A 21,444-nucleotide genomic window follows, 5' to 3' on the forward strand; every position below is an offset into this window, starting at 1 on the left:
TTCTCCTCCAAATCTCCTTTCCTCTCCTCTAGCTAAACTTTCAACAACCCCCACAAAACATCCAGGGACTCTCCTTATAGGCAGGGAATAGAGAAGAAGAGAAAAGAAGGCCACCCTAATGTCCACGGCACTCGAATCGGGACAAAAGCCAAAAGAGGACTTTCCCTGCCTACAGAAGACGAAGCCAACAGCGCCTCTCGGACCGAGCGGCCGAGGCCAGTGGCAAAGAGAGAAGTATCGGGAAGAGGAGAAGAAGAATGCCACTCTAGTGTACCAGGGAACAAGCTTCCCAAAGTCAAGTTGACGAGAGAAGAAAACCCACGGCTTAAGGGACTGGCGCGGCATCGGGAAGGAAGGCCGCGGGCAGAAGAAGAACAGGGAAGGACGGACGAGGTCAACGCTTCCCTCGCGTGGAGGAGGAAGAGCTCGCACAGCTCAAGACCGAGAAAGGGAAAGGGCCAGACGCACGAACGGGAGAGCTGCGGGAGACAGAGCTCGAGCGCAGGGAAGACAGGTAGGGATTAAAGAGGAAAGAAAAAAAGATTAACTAATATATATATATATATATAAATATATATATCAAATATATATATATATATAGATATATATTAAAACGATTTATTTGCGCGCGACGACGCGACAAAATGGGTGTCCTCCCCGGGCAAAATCGACGTTCCGGACGCGTTGACGCAGTCCGTTTCGTCATCCGGGGTCGCTCGGACGACGTCGTCGACAATCGGGTCAAAAAGCGTCGAAATTCAAATTTCACAAAATATTGGCCCGTGATCGATCGTCCCAAAAGGTTTACTCGAGCACTCGACAAGTAACAGAGGAGGCAATGCGAATTGCGGTGATCGGACACGTCGACTCTCCGAATTGCGAAGTTGGTGCGCGCAGGAGTGCGAATTGTGCAAAAGGTCAACCTAAGGCTCGGAAAGGTCCTATAGGAATCCATTTTGGGCTTCACCACACACGCGAAACCTCCAAAAGAGGACGGAAATAGGTCGAACTAAAACGAGGCGGGCACCACTTCTAAGGTTCTAAGATAGTCGCAGGAAGACCCCTAAGGCTAGATCCTAACTCCTACGAGGAATACTAGACCTCACAAAAATTGAGGTCAACAGCTATATAAAATATATCATCTATATCGATCGTAGAGTTTAGAACTTGATAACCTTGAGTCTACGACATACTCTTGAATAAGATAACCCATGGTTGCTAGTATTGATCGCAAGTCACCACTCAACTAAATAGATCATGTCTCTTATAAGCATGATGACGAAACTATATTATATTGATGGGGCACATCCTCTCAATCTTAAAAGTAAATTTAATATATTGTTTACCTTTGAATTTACAAGGAATATTCGAATAAGATAATAAATGGTTGCTAATAAAAATATTTTGACAAAGTTAGGTCTAAGAACTTCTTTGACTAAGTAAAAATAAGACTACGAAAAATATAATATGATAAAAGAGGAGATCTTGAATGACATTGTGATGTTTCCCATCATCGTCTATATGTCAAGATAGATATCATCACATGGGATTATGGGTCCAGTACGGGCACAACCATTTAATGGTGTTATTTTATAAGTTCCAACTTTCTGCCTCTTTCCAATATCTCATAAATCTTTTCTCTTTGATTCCTAAAAAGCAATCCTATCATACTTAATGCCTCCTTTGGACCTTAGATTCATAGGTTCCCATATAGGAATCTTTCTAAATTTGGCATTAGTAAACATTGAATATCAAATCCTATATCAAGCATATTTTAAGTATAAGCATCGCTCCTCAATCAAAACTATTTGCGACCATGCTTAGGATATAATTAATCTTAAGAGCTTGCTCATTTGAGAAATTCCAACTATAAAAAATAAACCATATCTACATTCTTATTTCATTTAGACAAAATGTCTATGAGATACAAATAGTGTTCTAATGATCATGTGAGTCTATAGAGTGCATTAGCTAGCAATGATTCATCCTATGTAGAAATTTTCAAATGGCAACAATTTAAAAACCCACAAATTTCTAGCAAGGGCCAAATGTATTTCACATAACATTACATGATGCAACAACTTGTGTTTGTAGCTTCAAAAAACCAAGAAAGCACTTGATATTTTATACTACTACAATGGAATAATCATTTGGCACTTCTATAGCACAATGCAATAAATAATAAAAAGAATACAATCCTAGATAATGCCTCATTCCAGTTAAGATAAACCACCCTACCAAAGAAAATTATTGTTAGACATTGATCTTTCCAATCCAAAAATTGCAACATGCAAGGAGGATTAGTTTTGTCACAATAGTTAATCTTTTATAGCACTTGATGACTCGAGCCATTAAAAACATACTTATCTATCTTTGGGTTATGGAAGGATAGAGTAACCAATCGGAACTCTCCAACCTCATGGAAAAGTACCATACTTATCTATTCTTTTATAGGCTATTGGCACTACCCCACCTATCAATTCTATATGATTAAGCTAAGTGTCAACCAAAAAGGATTATTAACTATGGTTTACCTTGATTAGAACTTGATTTAAGGTGATTAAAAGAGGCAACCATGGTTTTCCTTGACTATGATTTGAGGTTACTAAAAGATGCAGCTATGGTTTACCTTGATTAGAAATTGATTTAAGGTGATTAAAAGATGCAACCATGGTTTTCCTTGATAATGATTTGAGGTTACTAAAAGATGCGGCTATCCATAGCTCATGCAATCAATTCCATTAGCTTCACTAAGTTCTGAGAAGCTTTCTAAAGGAACACCTACACTCCAAAGCTATTGTACAGCCACAACCACCATTGGAGCCCAAGTTGAGCTCGAGATTTGTTCTTCAGGCATCCAGCCAACCATAACCCAATTAGAAAGAGGTTAGTGCCTCGCCTCACTAAAGATGAGAGATCAAAATCAGCGGCTTAACTTGACCACACAAATGATAAACTCAAACCAAGGAACAACCTATAAGGTGTTGATCTATGCACACACTCAAATCATGGCTAATAAAACTAAAGCCACCCTATGTAGCCCTAGATCCCTTTTAGCTTCCAAGTAAGGTAATTTCAATGAAATTTCTTGTAGAACAAAAATTTTTAATAGGAAGGCATCGGGTCAGGCTGTCTTGAAGGCGCCCAATTCTTATGGTTCTAATATAGTGCAGAGAAATGTATATATATCAAAAGCACAATGATGCAATACAAGGAGCTAAAAATGACATATGCCATTCGCACCATGCATGGGAAATAATGCATAACACATGACACATTGCCCCCATCGTGTCTACTAATTTAAATTTTAGGATTTATAATCTAAAATTCAAATATCTATTTATTAATTTTATTTTATCCAGAATAAATTTTACTAGGAAACAGACTTAAATGAGGCTTCTTTACCTATGGGGATGATGATAATGATTCTTTAGACGATAAATTTAATTTATTACAAAAAAAATCATTCTTACCAAAAAATATAATATTTTGAATTTTAAGTAGTTGAGTGCTGGACACTTTAAATTAAGCACCATTTTTGTAATTTTTATTATTATGATAGTTTATCTTTAACAATTCAATTGCAAATTTTATTTATTTATTTTAATATTTTTGCCATGTTTAAAATGATATGTGTCATGCGCTATGTACTATGCTCTACAAAGATCTTTGAGTTATGTTGCATTGTTTTCCATAAATATGTATGGAAACAAAGATGAAATCCTGTTGTCTCAAATTTGATAGCTAAAACTATATTTAGAGTAATTTTAAGGGATTTTAATTAGAATTGGGTGATTACACCTATGATCCAAATTTGATAATATTTTAGTTGGAGATGGATTTGAGTATGAAAACTCAATAAATATGATTTCATGACAATTAAGTGTTATTTCCTAATTTTTGAAAAACAAGTTTTACCTTTTTAAATTTAATTAATAATCAAATAGTTTTCTGAAATTCCCAAACTTTTGCGATAGCGTAGATAAATCTTAATGATTCTCATGTAATTATCCCATGGCATGAGGCCTATAGATTGCATTGGGTGGCATGAAGACCTTAGATTGCAATGGGTGAATTTTTCAAAAGCTTACTTTAGATAATAGAAATGAATGCATGCATTTAAAAATTCTAAACAAGTTTGAGATTATTCCGGACATTGTTTTACACTATCTCAAACTATTTTGAAAATTTTGAAATTAACTTGACATGATCAATAATTTTAAAACAATGTTATCACTATTTTTAACATTAAGCCTATTTAACAATTCCAAAATTTTTAATAAAATTAGGGAAAGTTTCTTAAATTGCTAAGCACCTCCCTAAATTTTCTTGAAATTTTATTTGGTTATTTGTATACGCTTTATATTTTTCAAATGTAGAATAACCCTATTTGAAATTACCAAATGCACTTGAGTATGCCCAAAACCATAGCATGCATCCATGAGTCTCACAGATTTGTGCAGAATAAAAATTTTTTAGAATTTTTTTAAAACATTTTCTATTTTCATAATTAAAATATTATTTATTTTAATTATTTAATATAAGAAAAAAATTCAAAAATGTATTAAGTGTGTTCGATATAAAAAATGTATAAGACCTTAAATATCATTAAAAAAAGTCAAAATATGTGCATTTATGATATCAAAAATATATTTTCAAGTCTAAACACATTATATTAAGTGCGTTCGAACACTTCCAAACTATATAATTTTTTTCAATTGCATTTGATATTTTTACTAATCATTATGATTTTAACAATAATTATAAAAAATTAAAAAATTAAAATAATTGGAAATTTTCATTTCATATTTCTAAACATACGTCCAAAATTGCATGATCTTTGGACAAGCATATCTCAGATTATGTATTTTTCATTTAGAAAAGCCTTCTTTTAATAATGAAAATATGAATTTTAATTTATTTAATTAATTGAGACTTAATTTGAATTTTTTAAGTCAAGTATTATAAAACATCAAAATCCCCATATATTTTAAGACTATTCATAAATTATTTGGCCTTTTTCATAAGTTTTTACACCTTAAATGATAATTATGAAAATAATAAATAATTTCCAAAAAGACTTAGTATTTAAGAAAACATAATGTTTATTTAATTAATTAAAGAAATTTGAAAGCTTATTTGATATTATTTGACCATCATGGGTTAGTTGATTCTTTATATTTTCTGAATTATAGTCTATTATTCCAATTATTCCTTTAATTAAGGGAAATATGATTTGGCTTTGCCTTTGACTATCCCATGACTTAAATTTTTAAGAATTGTAAGTATTAAAATCCTTCAAATTTCAATTTTCAAACATTAATATAAACTTCAAACATATTTAAATATTTTGAATTTTGCCACCTTTTGATAATTTTAAGAATTCTCCATAAATTCTCAAAATTTTTTGCCAAATTCAAAATATTCAAAGCTGAATTTCATTCAAATTAGTACAGATTCTTCAAAGCAAATATTCTATTAGAATAATACGCATGCCTTGCTATAAGAAGTTGACTTTTAGCCAGCCTAAATTGACCTATTTTATAACATTTTTAGAGCTCCTTGGTCAAATGCATTCTGCATTCTGCATTTATATTAGACATCAGTCTAAAGACATTCGGTCATTGCTCCTTATTGCAAACACTTGACATGATTAAATGAATCTCAATCTAAAGAACTGCAACCGAGCTGGACCGATATTGATTTAAGCCATATACTTCACTTTCTATACACACTAATTAGTTTGTCATTGATGATGGGCTAACTAGTGAGGGACTCTAGCTCTTAGGATAAACTACACCAAATTCTAAGTAAAACTTGCCCTAGCTCCCCTAGATCTAGTTAGCATTGAATATCATATCCTCCATTAAAAATGCATCCAAAGTCCATTTTGGTCTGCCTATTTTGGACAGTTTACATGCATACATTAGCTTGATTGATATCTCAATTCAACTCTTATCATAACACTATATACTCTTTCGAGCTTATTCATGCCATTTTAACTAAGCATATCATTCACACTATCATGAGTTTTCCCTGTGCTTCTTATCATCTTAGCATGTGTTTTCCCTATGCTTCTTATCATCTTAGTCATGTTACTTTGGTTGACAATCTTCCAGGACTATTGAAGCTTTTTTTGGTTTAATCTATTCTTAATATAGTCATACCTTTTTTAGTACACAACTTCGTTTCCCAAACTCTTATAATTTGATCCCATCTTCAGTTGGTGACACCTTTTTTATCAAATCTACCCCCATTTTGGTCATAAACTTTTAACTAAACTTTCTTTGATCAAGCCATGCATTTTTTAGTCGAATCATTACCTAGAAGGGTCATGCTCTTTTGACATTACTAGTCTTTGACTAAGTGATTTTCCCTTTAAGAACTTATTTGGACTCCAAGTTGGGTAAGAGTTCTAATTCGACTTGAGCATGCACTTTTAATTGAGTCATTAAGTTGTTTGACCATTCCCTGTGGTTGAAAACATTCTTGCTTTGAACACACATCTATACCTAGGCCATTCCCATCTTTTTAAGTAGATTATCTCAGCTTGAAATTGTCCTACACTTTAAACATTTAGAGTACTTTCTAAATGTTTGGAACCCTTCTATATTTCAAGTGTGTGTACCGTACCATATTCAAACACAAAAAATCATGAGCTTGAAAATTGCTAGTCATGACTATTACCTCTCATATTGCTGAATTTACATATACATGAGATCGATTGAAACAGACTAATTAAGATTGATCCCTGTCATTTTATTGCTTTAACCTATCCATGAAAAGTTGACCATAATTAAACCACAGTCCGCCTACTAATAAAAATAACCTACCATAGCCAGATCTCATACGACTGTTAAGATATACAAACAATCAATGATATAAAATATTAATTGAAGTTTCAAAATTAACATGAATATTTGGGTTATATATAAAGCCAACACTTCTAAATTTTAATGCATACCTTTTGCAAATTATATGCATGTATTCAATCATCATTTAACCTTACCAATATTTTAATTTTAAACAATTCAACTTTAAAGTGATAAGCCTTGAGATGAGCTAGAATGATAGTTCCGTAGTCACACAAGTTTACCCTCACTATATCAAAATTTTTGCATATACTTAGATGTTGTGATAAATCACGACCCTTAGATGCTTAGTGTAAGGAGGATGTAGTTGGTTCAACAGCTTATTTGAGAATCATCTTGATGCATAACATGACTTTGTGTGATGGTTTTACTCGGTCAATTAGCGTACAATTGATGTGACTATTTCTCTACCCTAAATTAGGAATATTTCTCTTGCAGGTGCCAAATGTACAGTTAGTTGTGTATTTTATTGTGAAAATTTAAGAAGATTATGGAGAAAATATCAGAAGATTCTGGAAGATTTGATTCGGATAACTTAGGAGACTCTTGATTGGTTTACTCCCTTCTTATTCTATGTTATTTTATCTTTTATTTCAGAATTATTTTCTTCCCTAGTTTAGGTTAGATATATTTGGTAAGCTTGTAAATTAAAAGGGATTGTTTTCCCTATATATACATACGATAAATATAAATAATAAGGATCAAGGGCATTATTCCTTTTCAAAATCTTTTTTTTTTACATAGTATTAGAGTCATTGGCCTTACCCTAAATCCCTCAATGTCGCCGGACCTCCTCATTGTTGTTAGAAACTCATCTGGACCTCCGCCAGAAAGCCACAACTGTAACCTTTCTTGCAAAAGCAGGAATCTCCTCTACCAAAAGCTAGACCTCCTTCCTGCAGGCAGCCAAAATCTCCTTCCCTGCAGGTAGCCGGAATCTCCAGTCCCTCAGCCGGATTCCTTTCCGCAGACCCCTCTTGCGTCCAGAAATCCCTTACTTAAGGTTGCAGGCCCTTCCGCTGCCGCCTGAACCCCTGCTGACCGTCGGAATTCTCTTCTTTTCTGCGGCCAATCCTCTTCCCTGCAGCTGGCAGTCTTCCTGCGAGTTGCAGGCCCTCTTCAGAATCCTCCCAATAGTCAGGATTGTTCGGTTCTGTTCACTTTTTCCAGCCGGCACCCATTCCCAAAGCAGCAAGGATAGCAGACAGTAGCAACAGTGTCCCTGCAGCAGCAATTTAGGAGTTGAAGCTTTAATTGGCAGTCGCTACACTCTGTGCAAGGAAAACATTCCCTGAAGGTCTTCCTCCGGTAAAACTAATACAGCAGTAGCATCAAAATCTCCTGCAGTTCTCAGCAGCCAAACTCCTGAAGCACGGACAGAACCCTCCTTCAGCAAGCAGAAGCAGCAGCTACAGCAGAAATAGTGGCAGCCCTTCTCCGCAGCCCTTCTCCGCCGGCCGTATGCTGTCCCTGCAGCAGCCAGCAGCTCTCATCTGCTGGTATTTCTCCTGCTCTCCTGGAACTCTCCTTTCCTGCACAAGCCTTTCTTCTACATGCAGAACAGCACGCAGCAGCCCTGCAGACTTGTCCCAGAGCTCCCTGCAGGCTTTCAGACGTTCCTCCCAGCCTTCCTGTCGTACACCGTTGACTCAGCTGCTCCTTTTCAAGCCAGCAGAGCAGCCGCAGCAATGGCAAGCCAACAGCCGCAAGTAGCTTCTTCTGAGCAAGCAGGCCTTTCCGACTTTCCAAGTGTTCCTCCACTCCTACGGCAAGAAGCAGCCAAGAATCCTGTAGCTTGCAGCAGCTCGGAATTCTTTCAGCCCTAAACTTGAATTGGATTTATAACCACGTACATAATGAAAATGTCTAGTTACACTGTGGAACCTAGTAGCTTGATCATACACCAAGATATCATATTAAAAATAGAGGATTTCGACCTTGGATAATAGATTCAGGTGTTTCTGATCAAATGTTACTCTCATCAACTAACAAGAAATCACCAACCCCAAATTTGTTAGACTTGTTGATGGAACTCATTTTAGGATTGTTGGAAAAAGAGATGTGAAAGTCTTCAAAATTATTCAGCTTACTTCAGTACTATATGTCCTCCAACTAGATTGCAATTTACTTTTTATCACTTATGACTTGAATTATGTTAGTAAATTCAATTCTATTTTTTGTGGATTTTAGCTAATGGATTCGGGCAAGCTGATCGATAGTGTTGAAATGCATCAAGACTTATACCTACTAAAGGAAAGTTTCTCTCTAAACACACAAAAGATCTCAACTCCATTTTCTGTTGAGTCCGTGTTTGCAAAAAATCAGGTCTTGTTCACCTGGGTCATCCAAATTTCAATTATGTTGCTAAGTTGCATCAGCATTTGTTCATCAATAAAAAACCTAGTTTCTATCAATGTGAGATCTATGAACTTGCCAAACACACTTGAAATACCTATACTCTGAGTCGGTATAAACCCTCATAACTTTTTATTAATATCCATAATGATATTTAGGAACCTTCAAAGATTAAAAACCCTAAGTGGAGATATATGGTTTATCTCATTTATTGTTCATCATACTAGAACCACTTAGGTATTCCTAATAAAGAAGAAGTTTGAAACAACTCAAATATTCCAAATCTTCAATGGCAAGATTAAAACTCAATTCCAAGCAAAATTCATATTCTCAAAACTGATAATGCAAAGAAATATTACAAGTCCATCTTTGAGTCCTATCTTTCAAAAAATGAAATCATTAATGTGAGTGCATGTATTGATATCTCACAATAAAATGGGATAGTTGAAAGTACTTGCATCTCCTTGAGATATCCCGCTCAATTATGATCTCATCAAGTTCCAAAGCATTTTTTGGAGAAAACAGTTCTTGCTAGAACATACCTAATCGCATCCCTGACCAGTTACCCAACATCAAAACACATCTTCATGTTTTGATGGTTACTTATCCTCACATCAGAGCTTTATACTCTACTATCCCACTTAAAAGCTTTGGGTGTATATCCTTTGTTCACAACCATTCCCAATATCGAATAAAATTTGATCCTAAATTTATCAAGTGTATTTTTTTTTTTGGTATGCCGCCAACAAAAAGGGGTATAAAACTACTATATTGTTACTAGAAATACTATAATTCTATGAATGTCATATTTTTTAAAAATCAATACTGCTACCCCAAATCAAATGTTTAGGAGAGTGCAAATGAACATCAATTTTTGGATGCACTTTATGACACCTACATGGTATCACCATCTATTCCACCGAGCCCTCTTATCCTAGTTGAGGATGCCCAACCAACTCAAAAAAGAACTTTGTGTACACGGTGAGAAAGAAAAACCATGAGTAGGTGAAGAAAAACTTGCAATGACAGAACAAAAACCAAAAACTGAGTCCACATTCACTAGAAAGTTTGGGTAAGGAGTCTAGTAACTTGAAATTTGGGTGAGTCTAGTACTCATAAGTTATCCCCTTCCTATTCTGATGCTGGTAACAAGGAAAAATGCATTAGAAATCAAATTCAGAAGTATGTATCAAATGATGTCCTTGTCCTACAAAGCTTTTGTTTCTAACCTTTATAGTATGCAGATTCCTAAATTCATTCTTGAAGATTTTGAAAATTTAGAATGGAAGAAAGTGGTTGAAGAGGAGAATCGAGTACTAAAGAATAAGGGCATATAGATTCTTACTAAACTCCCTCCGTATGAGAAACTGGTTGGGTGCAAATGGGAGTTAAACATCAAATACAAAGCTGATAGGGGTATCAAAATATTCAAAGCCAGACTTATTACAAAAATTTCACTCAAGTCTTTAGGATAGACTATCAAAAGACCTTCAAACCAATTGCCAAACTTAACACTATCAAAGTTCTCCATTCAGTAACAATTTACAAGGTATGAAAACTAAATCAACTTGAAGCAAAAAATGTCTTACTAGATGGGAATCTAGAACAAGTGAATATAGAGATATCATCTGGACTTAAGAATGATTCCAATAAACACCTAGTATGCAAACTCAGGTAGTCTCTCATTGGGCTTGAATAATCACCAAAAGTGTGATTCGAAAGGTTTGCTAAAACTATGAGATCTAATGGGTATTCTTAAAGTAAAGTTGATCATACTCTGTTAGTAAAATAGGCTCAGAGATAAGATTATTGCAATGATAGTATATGTCGATGATATGATTCTAACAGGTAATGATGAAAGAGAGATTCACAAAATCAAAAAAATGCTTGCCACAGAGTTTGAAATCAATGACCTAAAAACTATGAAATATTTTCTAGGTATGGGAACTTAACACTATCAAGAGTTCTCCATTCAGTAACAATTTACAACGTATGAGAACTACAACAACTTGACACAAAATGTCTTCCTAGATGGGAATCTAGAAAAAGTGAATATAGAGATATCATCTAGACTTAAGAATGATTCCAATAAACACCTAGTATGTAAACTCAGATAATCTCTCAATGGGCTTAAATAATCACCAAAAGTGTGATTTGAAAGGTTTGTTAAAACTATGAGATCTAATGAGTATTTTTAAAGTAAAGCTGATCATACTCTGTTTGTAAAGCAGGCTCAGAGATAAGCTTTTCGCAATGATAGTATATGTCGATGATATGATTCTAACAGGTAATGATGAAAGAGAGATTTACAAAATCAAAAAAAGTGTTTTCCACAGAGTTTGAAATCAATGACCTAGGAACTATGAAATATTTTCTAAGTATGGAGATATGAAGTTCCAATAAAGTCGTCGTTATATCACAGAAGAAATTCATCCTATATCTACTAAAAGAGATAGAGATGATTAAATGGATGACAACCAGAAGTCAAAGAGAGGAGAAGAAAGTGTCTCTGTGGATAAAGGAAGATATCAAAGATCGATAGGAAAATTTATCTATTTGTCGCATACGACGCCAACAAATATTGCATACTCTGTCAGTATTGTGAGTCAACATATGAATGGCCCAAATAAAGAGCACTTGGAGATGGTGTACATGTTGTGAAAAACGACGACAATAAAACAAAAAATAGAACGAAAAAAAATTGCACACAGAAAAACACCAGAGCGACACAGATTTATGTGGTTCAGAAAATTTTTCTACGTTCACGGAGCTGTAGAAGATTTTATTTCTTCGAGGAATTACATCGTCGAGCGCCTCGATGTTTACAATAAAATCTCTATTTTCTTTTCTCACTTCCTCTCTTTTTCTATTCCTCTCTTTCTCTCTTAGAGAACTTGGATTGGCCTTATTTGGCTTGTGGTTTGGCTTATGACAAGTCATAAGAGGTTATTTATAGAAATTATAAGAGCGGTAGGTGGGAGGTATGTGAGCAGTAGGTGGGTGTGGTAGGTGAGAAGGTAGGTGAGATTCTTAATTAGAAAATTAAATAAATTGCGGTGGATCAGATCTTCACATTACCCAATAATTCTCTCACTTAAAGACTGGGACACTGACTGCATCACCTACTGACTGCATCATCTACTAGTTGTACCGACTTTTTTTCTCAAACATGGCATCCTCCACATCTGCAACTCAAAGTCTCAGTCTTCATGTCAGAAGACCAGCTGAAGTCGAACACAACTTCAACTTCTCACGAGTAACACCCTCAGTTGACATATCACCGCCAACATAGTTTTGTACCATCAAGCTCTTTCCTGGGTTACTTCTGTATCTGCTTACAACTTTCACTACATTAGCAATATCCTGCCCCTACTGAAAGCCCTTTTCAACAAGTTCAGTCTTGTACCTCTTACTGCCACCAAGCGCAATCTACACTCGGTACACTCACTTGTTGTGCAATGTCTTCTTCCTCGGTGGAAGTTCTGCCAGATCCTAAGTCTGAATCCCTGACAGGGAATCCGTCTCCTCCTTCTTAGTCAGCTCTCACTTGCTCGAATTCTCATCTTGAAAGATTTCTACATCCTTTATAACTCTGTGGTTCTCAACTATTTATCTGTACAAGGTCCGGTTTTCCTGCCTTTGGCGCTCTGTCAATTTTCAGGAAATTGAACTTCTTCTGTTTCCCCATAATGCACCTCTAACTCATGTGTCATCGTCTGAGTAAATCTGTAGTCATATATAGTGTGTCAATTTTCTTACCCCAAACCAGTATTAATGCTCCTATGGTAACCTTCCAGGTGCTCTCTGAAAATACTATCGAATGACTACCCTCATTGAGTTGCCCAACAGATATGAAATTTTTCTTCAACTCAGGAATGTGTCTGACCTTTTGCAAAGTCTATTTGCTCTTATTCGGGAGTGCAATATCAACGTCTCTCACTCCCACCATGCTCAGAGCTTTTCCATCAGTCAGATGTACATTCTCAAAGTCACCTGCAACATAGTTTCGCATTAACTACCGGTGGGAAGATGTATGGAAGCCCCTGAATCCAGTATTCAGTCATCAACAGAACTGTGAATTGTCAGCAATAGCGTATCCTGTATTTTTTCAGTTACAACATTAGCGACAGCATTCTCCTTAGGACTTTTGCAGTTCATTTTTATGTAGCCAACATTGTCATAATTTCAACAGGTTGTCTGCAGACCAAACTTTAATTTTGATATTCCTCTGTTTGAGTTTTTGTCATGTGATTTTACTCTGGAATCAACATTCAACACAAAGCCTCCCCGGAATCCTTCTTACGCACCTCCTCAGCCAAAATCAAATCATGAATATCATCATATTTCAACTTAGATTTGCCTACAGAACTGCTACTATCATCCTCATGACTTCCCAGCTATTTGGCAATGAGGCCAACAATATCTTTTCAGTAATCACGCACGTATCTCATCATCAAAATCAAAATCAATTTCAACAGACGACAACTGATTTGTGATAGTGTTAAAATCATTTAGGTGTTGAGCAACAGACACATATTCCACCATCTTCAAGTTGAATAACCTTTTCATCAGATGTACATTATTATTCGTCAATGGCTTTTCATACATACCTGATAAAGCCATTATGTGATCTGCAGTAGTCCTCTCATTGATGACGTGTGGGCAACCGGTCTCGACAGGGTTAATCGAATAACCCCAAAACTTGTTGATCCAACAGATTTCATTCCGCCTCATCCATCTTTTCCGGTAGCTTTCCCAGTAACGGAAGATGAAGTTTCTTCTCATAGAGGTAGTCTTCTATCTGCATACTCCAGTAAACTCCAGTAAGCAAAATCGTAAGCAAAATCTGTGTCATTGAACTTCTCGATCCCCGATGTCATCACTTCATCTCCGTCCATCGTCCTTCCTTAGATTCGAATCCAAGGCTCTGATACTAGTTGTGAAAAACAACGACAATAAAGCAAAAAATGAAACGAGAAAAATTGCACGCAGAAAAACAACAGAGTGACACACAGATTTACGTGGTTCGGAAAATTTTCCTACGTCCACGGAGCTGCAGAAGATTTTATTTCTTCGAGTAATTACACCGTCGAGCGCCTTGACGTTTACAAGAAAATCTTTATTTTCTTCTCTCACTTCCTCATCTTTCTCTTTCTCTTTCTCTTCCTCTTTTTCTCTCTTAGAGGACTTGGCTTGGCCTTACTTGGCTTGTGGCTTTTTTTTTTACTCTTATGACAAGTCATAAGACGCTATTTATATAAATTATGAGAGCGGTATGTGGGAGGTATGTGAGTGGTAGGTGGGTGTGGTAGGTGAGCGATAGGTGGGAAAGGAAGTGAGCGGTAGGTGAGATTCTTAATTATGAAGCTAATTAAATTGCGGTGGACCGGATCTTAAAATTACCCAACAGTACATAATTCTGATATTTCTAAAGAAAATTCCCAATTATGCATTAATTTTTGAGAAAGTCAGGAACGTAGATGTGAAAGTATACATTGATGCTTGGGCTGGGGAACTCAATGATAGAAGGTCTGTCACATGTTACTGCTCTTATGTATGGGGCAATATGGTGACATGGAGAAGTAAGAAGCAAGCAATTGTTTCTAGAAGTAGAGCAATATCAAAGTATAGAGTACTCTCTTTAGGAACCTGTGAAGAGATCTGAATTCAAAAATTGTTAAGGTAACTGGGATGTACCTTCAATAGGCCTATACAGATGTTTTGTGACAGTCAAACAACTATTCGTATTGCCAAGAATCATGTACATCATGACAGGACCAAGCATAATGAAATTGATAGACAATTCATCTCTGAAAAATTTAACAAGGAAATTATACTACTAAGCTACATCCCGACACAACAAGTTGTTTGTGTCTTCATCAAAGCTCTTCCTTTAAGCACCTTCTCAGAGTTCAATAAAAATCTTGGTCTCTACAACATCTACGACCTAGCTTGAGGGGAAGTATAAATATTTGAGAAGAAACAGAAAGATTTGATTGGGACAACTTAGGAAACTCTTGATTAGTTTATTCCCTTCCTATTCTATGTTATCTTATTTTTATTTCATAATTATTTCCTTTCCTAATTTAGTTTAGATATATCTGGTAAGTTTGTAAACTATGAGGGATTGTTATCCCTACAGATGTACCATTCACATGAATAATATGGATCAAGAGAAATATTCATCTACAAAACTTGTTCTCTACCGTCATATTAAATTAAATTGTACAGTCCCTTGAGTTAAATTATTAAAAATTTCAGCTCAAACAATGCTGCAAAATAAAAATATTAATGATATGATTTTTTGTTTGATTTTCTGTCATGTTTTATGTTGTACTGTCATAACCAATTATTGTATATTATTAATGTAGAAAAGTTCTGCATGTACAAGTAAGATAAAATAAATGTTCCCAATCATATACAGATTTCAAATCCAAGGGCACCCTAAAGACAAATAGGAATAGAAGCACTCAAGAGGATCTAGATGGCAAAGACTAGAAGCAGAAGAAAATCTTAAACTTGTATCTTATTGGTATTATATTTTTATATAATTTTAAAATTGTGAATATGCAAAACCCAATTGTATTTTTCTTCTTTCCTTTTCTTTTTTTTTTATTTTTTTATTTTTATTTTTTTGCTTGTTTAGCCATCCGATTCCAACAACATGCACTTTATTCTTTTAGACGCCATTATTGCATGCTACTTCGTTTCCTCTTTTGTTTACTTACAATTTACTTGTTTCATTTTGTTAACTGTTTAGAGTAAATTATCTATGATTCATACAATTTACGAAATGATGTTAAGAAAATATTTTTATAAACTTTAATAAATGAATTAAACAATTTAAAATAAATTTAAGATTTTTTTCAATTAAGACTCTTCGCCTAAATAAGGTATAAAATAGAACTAACCAACAATCAAAACTCTCAAGCATTGATGCATATTTTAAATGTATATAGAGATTTTCTTGACTCAAGGATAGTTAACTTCAAGAGCATATTGTGTTCTTTAAGAAGCTTTTATTATAAGAATGATTTTAATTGATAATCTGAAGAGTCTTAGTACGCTAGGTACCAGTAGTCCTAACCTAAACAGATTCTAAATTTAGTTGAGTAGCTCTAGTTATGTATAAGTAAGCTATCTCATTCTCTTCTTCCATATACAATCGCTACATTGCTAGGGATTATTAGTCTACATCTTTCCAATCTATTGTAAAGAAATCTTCTTCTAGAAGCTTTAATTTTCTTTTCTTGGTTTAGAGCATGAGTGATTATAGACAATGCAATTTGTGGCTGTTTGCGGAGTCTCAGAGTTGCGTTTGTTGGACTGCCATCAGAACTAAGTGATCTCGAGTTGGATAACATAGGATGGTGAATACACAATATCCTGACTAAATTATTTCCCCATTTTATGAATTCCTTATCCCTAACTATCACCTTTTGAGCCCATTGTACTCCTTTTTAAATTCCTGATGATTCAATGATTATTATCTCCTCTATGTTCTATGTGAAAAAATCATTACCTCCATTAGTTATGGTGATTAACTTTTATCTTATGAGGTAATTAGTTTAAAAGTACAAACTACTCTATTAAGATAACTATCTTTAAATCAAATTATTATTGATATACTTAAGCAAATTAAAATACATGCATAATTATCAATAATTGAGTCACTTGAGGGATTCCTTTAGTGTAATTAACCTTAGAAGGCCAGGCCTAGTCCTTTTGGTAGACAGGTCAACACAAAATCTCAATTTGACTTGACATGACTTAACTTGAAGTTGATGATTATCGTTATGTATTTTACACAAATTTAGATAAGAATTTTTCTTGATATCTTACTAGATTTTTTTCATGTCTCTTTCTATGGAATCTCCAATATGTGTGAACAACCTTATATCAAGATCATTTTCCACTCCAATAGCTGCATAAGTGAGTTTTATGTTTGTGATTAGAGGTGTAAACAAGCCGAACTTGAGCGAGCCTAACATCTGTTCGTGTTTGGCTCTTTCCCAATTTCTTCAGCTTGTGTTCAACTCGTGTTTGATTAAGCTCGTGATTATAAAATTTGTGTTTGGCTCGAACTGTGTTCGAATCAGCTTGAGTTTAGCTCGTTAGCTCGAAACGAGCCGTAAAGCTAATAGGCATAGGCAGAGGCCCACGGTCCACTACCAAGCGGAACTCAATTTTGCGATTGATCTCCTTTTAAACTGCAATGGGTGAAGCCAATCACGTAATCTTCTGATGTGGGACTATATTGCGGAAGGTGGATTTGTTTTTTTATTATTATTATTATTATTTCTAAAGGCATACAACCCAATTCTTATACAAGTTGGAAATTAGCCAGACGGGAGTGCATGGGATCACAAACGATAATGCACAGGACCAAAAGAGCTTATAGGCATTTACAACATACCATCCAATTCTTATGTATTTACATATAGATACCACCAAATTCTAAGTATTTACATATCAAAACCTAAATGCAGAAAATACACCAACCAAAGCTGGATTTGGAGAACTCTAGGAACATTTACATACATACCACCCAATTTTTATGTATTCACATATTAACATCAAAATTTTGTTTTTATATTTATATAAAATATAATATATATATTAATTAATTCGAGCCTAAACGAGCCGAACACAAGCAAGCAAAACTTTGTTCGTGTTCGGCTCGTTTGCTTGACGAATGAGCCGAACACAAGCTATTCGCGAACAACGAGTTTTTTGACAGCCTTATTTGTGATGTGTTTTTAGACATACTCTATGCATCTTACAGATTAGAAATTTCTATGCTCTAATATCAGGAGAAGTTGGAGAAATATTTTTATGGCTTAAGGACATTTTTTAGATACAATTAATACAAATTGATATAAAGATGAATTGATTTGATGTCAATCTGATGATAGATGATGGACCCTTGTCATACTTTTCCAGATTAATCCTCCTCTTCTTTTTTCCTGCTTTTGAATGTTGTTCGTTTCACCCCTTAAATGAAAAGGATACAGAAGAAGAGGAATTGTAAAGAGAAACAAAACAATGAGTTGGTTCTATTAATAAGAAGGAGCTCCACGTTGCTTATGAATGAGAGAAGCAATGTAAGTTGCAAAAGGAGAAGAGAGACAGAGAGAGAGAGAGGAAGCAAAAATAGAGAGTGATATGAAGTAGCCAGTTAAGAAAATCCATAAAGAGGGACGGGAATGTAATTTTCAAATTCAATGCATTTATAATTCAATAATCGAAATAACATTCTTTCAACCTATTTATAGAAATAAACTTAACAAGAAAATAGTAGATAATTTGAATTTAAATATAGATAATTCCCAAAAATAAAATCATCTATTTAAAATAAAAATAATATCAAAATTAAATAGAATAAAGCTGAACTAAAATATTAAATAAATGTAAATTTACTAGAAATTTCTAGAAAATGCAAAAATATTTTTTATGCCTGTTCTAGGCCAAGTTAGAAGTGTATTCTAACAAATTAAAATTGTGACATGTCTAGTTTTTGAAAAGGAAAACAACTAAAAAGCATTACCAAACCATGCATTAGGCTTTGTTTGGGGCAACAGTGCCCTTTTTTGTGATTGCGTTAAGTTGCCTTTCACATAGTTAAATGAACTGTTCCATGAGGTTGTTCCCCATACTGAGTCATAAAAAAGAAGCAATAAGAGTATTTGAGACAACTTTCAAACGAAACCAACACCTTTTTTTCTATAAAAAAAAGGGTAACTAGAGGAAAATTTACCAAAATGAAGCCTTGGTTTCATCTATGAAAGTTCATGCATTTCTTTTTCTCAATTTTTTCTATATTGACAAATAAAGACTAATTTTTCTCATTCTGCAATATCATCCATTGAAAAAAGATGATTTATCTTTTGGCAAGTTGGGTGTTTTCATTCTCATCATTGCAAAACTGTAATTTCAAATACATCTGGAATATGAGATGCTACAAAGAACAGAACACCACTTGTTACTTTCACAGTGCATTATACGTTGCCAAGTTCAATCCCTCTAGTTACACTAGCCTATTTCAGATGAATAGAGATTGAATGGTTATGAATTGTAGTCTTTGTGATGCTAGACAAACCCAAATGGTATGAATTCTTAGGGCTCGTCATGTTTCCATGCACAGAAACTAGATTAGTCAGAACTATTATGATATAAGTGAAGCTTCTTGAAATTGATGGCATTAGTACTCATTAAACACAAACAATTTTTGCAATTGAGCAGTAACTTATCTGATCAGCACATAACATTCTAACTACAGAAAAAATAAGATATAGGAGAACAGCTTCTCATGAAAAATCAGATCAAAGCCTCTATCTATCCATATGAAGCGAAGTGAAAAGCCAAATGGAAACCGTAAAATGTAAAATAATGTGAAAAGTATTGTTACCAATTGAACACAGATATAATCCAAAAATAATTTATAGTAATCACAATCTTAATTAGTGAATAGTGTGGAGTAGAACAATATTTTAGTAACAAAAGCATGACAGTTTTTCAGGTGCAACACTATATGTTAAATGCAAAATTGAATATCTAGAGTTGAATTAGGATCAGTGTGACATACTATAAGTCATGAAAATATCAAAAAATGAATTATATCCCATTAAAAGGAACATTTTCAAATATAGTTAAGTTCAAGTACAAGGAAAGCACGGGTTAAATTTCTCTTATGCTTACATTCCTTCCTTTTATAGTAGTTAGAAACATCGGGCATGTGATGGATGTGAAACACTATAAATCTTCAGAACAGATATCTGAAAAGCACACATGAACAGTTTTGATAAAAATTAAACTAAGGATTGATTATATATGCTGATATGGAGACACTGTTCTCTCTCGTCCCTTCCGCAGCTCCAATAGATATGCAAAGCTAATGGATAACTGCAATTTCAATCTATATACATTTTAGTAAAAATGGACAAACGAGAATGTAAAGCATGTGAAAATGTTGGGCCTATTCCCATATTAGATAGAACAAATGCCATGTGGTGGCTGGCAATAGTGATTGGCACTCAACAATCGATCATACATGCTTACAAACTGTGTTACCTGCAATCGTACCATGTTGTCTCTCCTTCATACCTCCTTTCCAACTCCTCCCAGCCACCTCACCGGCCGCTACCGACTCCTACTTTCCATCCCTACAGTTTTGCACCTCCACCTTGTTGCCACCAACATCCCTTGGTTGTCATCATCCCTTCCAATCATCCCTACCCCTCTAGCCGGCCTCCAACACCCATTGGGATACATCTTAGAGGCGTTTTCTTGTGTCATTTATGTTTTGTGTTGTTGCATCTGGTTGCGTTGTGTTGTAACCCTATTTCTCTACTAATAAAAGTTTGTTTGTGTTCCCACCACTTTTTCTAATTAATCTGGTATCATGGAGTCAGTGAAAGAATTAGTTTAAATGCACGGAATGGCGCGATCATGAATCTTTGGATTATAATGGGAGGCAAAGTGACTGACGATGGTAAAGTGGGAAGGCTCCCAATTTATATAGCAACTGTGAGCTCTGGTGACTTCACGGAAGAAATTGAGCAAGGAAATGAACATTTGAGTTTTGCGATGTAGAAGAAGTTCAAGAAATAGGGAAGTTCTGATGTCATGAAAAATCTTGAATTTTGCGAAGATCTCTCTCAATGCGGTTCCTCATGGAATACAAAGTTCACGTTAAGATGGAGCCTCCAAATTGAATCTAACTATATCGATCAAAGAGGGGATGGTATTCGGGAAGACATGGTGGATTGAGGAAGATGCAACATATTTGGGATGGTACTCATTTAATCATATTCGAGAATAAGTAAAAAGCAGATGCCAGCAATGACCTAAGACAACAATTAAATCAATGTTAGGAACTCGATCCAAATAAAGCAATTTGAACTTCCAAGCTCCTAGAAAACAAAAATAAAAACATAGATAAAAAAGGGGAAACCAACTCATTAATCATTAAATGATCCCTCTTCCCCCAAATAGAATGTTTATAGAAATACAGTCTAACTAACTACCATACTTATTAACATGAATTACAAGAATGATCCAGATGCTAATCATAGACTAACAACATACTATCAGCTTATAAGTATCATCACTTTTGTGGATTCACAACCAAATGTCATTCCAACAATAAGCAGCAAAATAATCCAAACGTTCCAAAAGAAAGCAGCCCAATCAAGCTAAAAGGGGACAACAAATCAAC

At 34.8% G+C, this 21,444-nt stretch overlaps 1 protein-coding gene across 1 annotated transcript in view; it reads right to left on the reverse strand.

Moving 5' to 3' along the window:
* LOC110019248 overlaps window positions 1-21,444 on the reverse strand; it is a gene marked incomplete at its 3' end in the record, with an annotated part of 43,998 nt that overhangs the window by 22,103 nt on the left and 451 nt on the right.

Source organism: Phalaenopsis equestris, unplaced genomic scaffold, assembly GCF_001263595.1.
Source record: "Phalaenopsis equestris unplaced genomic scaffold, ASM126359v1 Scaffold000054, whole genome shotgun sequence".
NCBI lineage: Eukaryota > Viridiplantae > Streptophyta > Magnoliopsida > Asparagales > Orchidaceae > Phalaenopsis > Phalaenopsis equestris.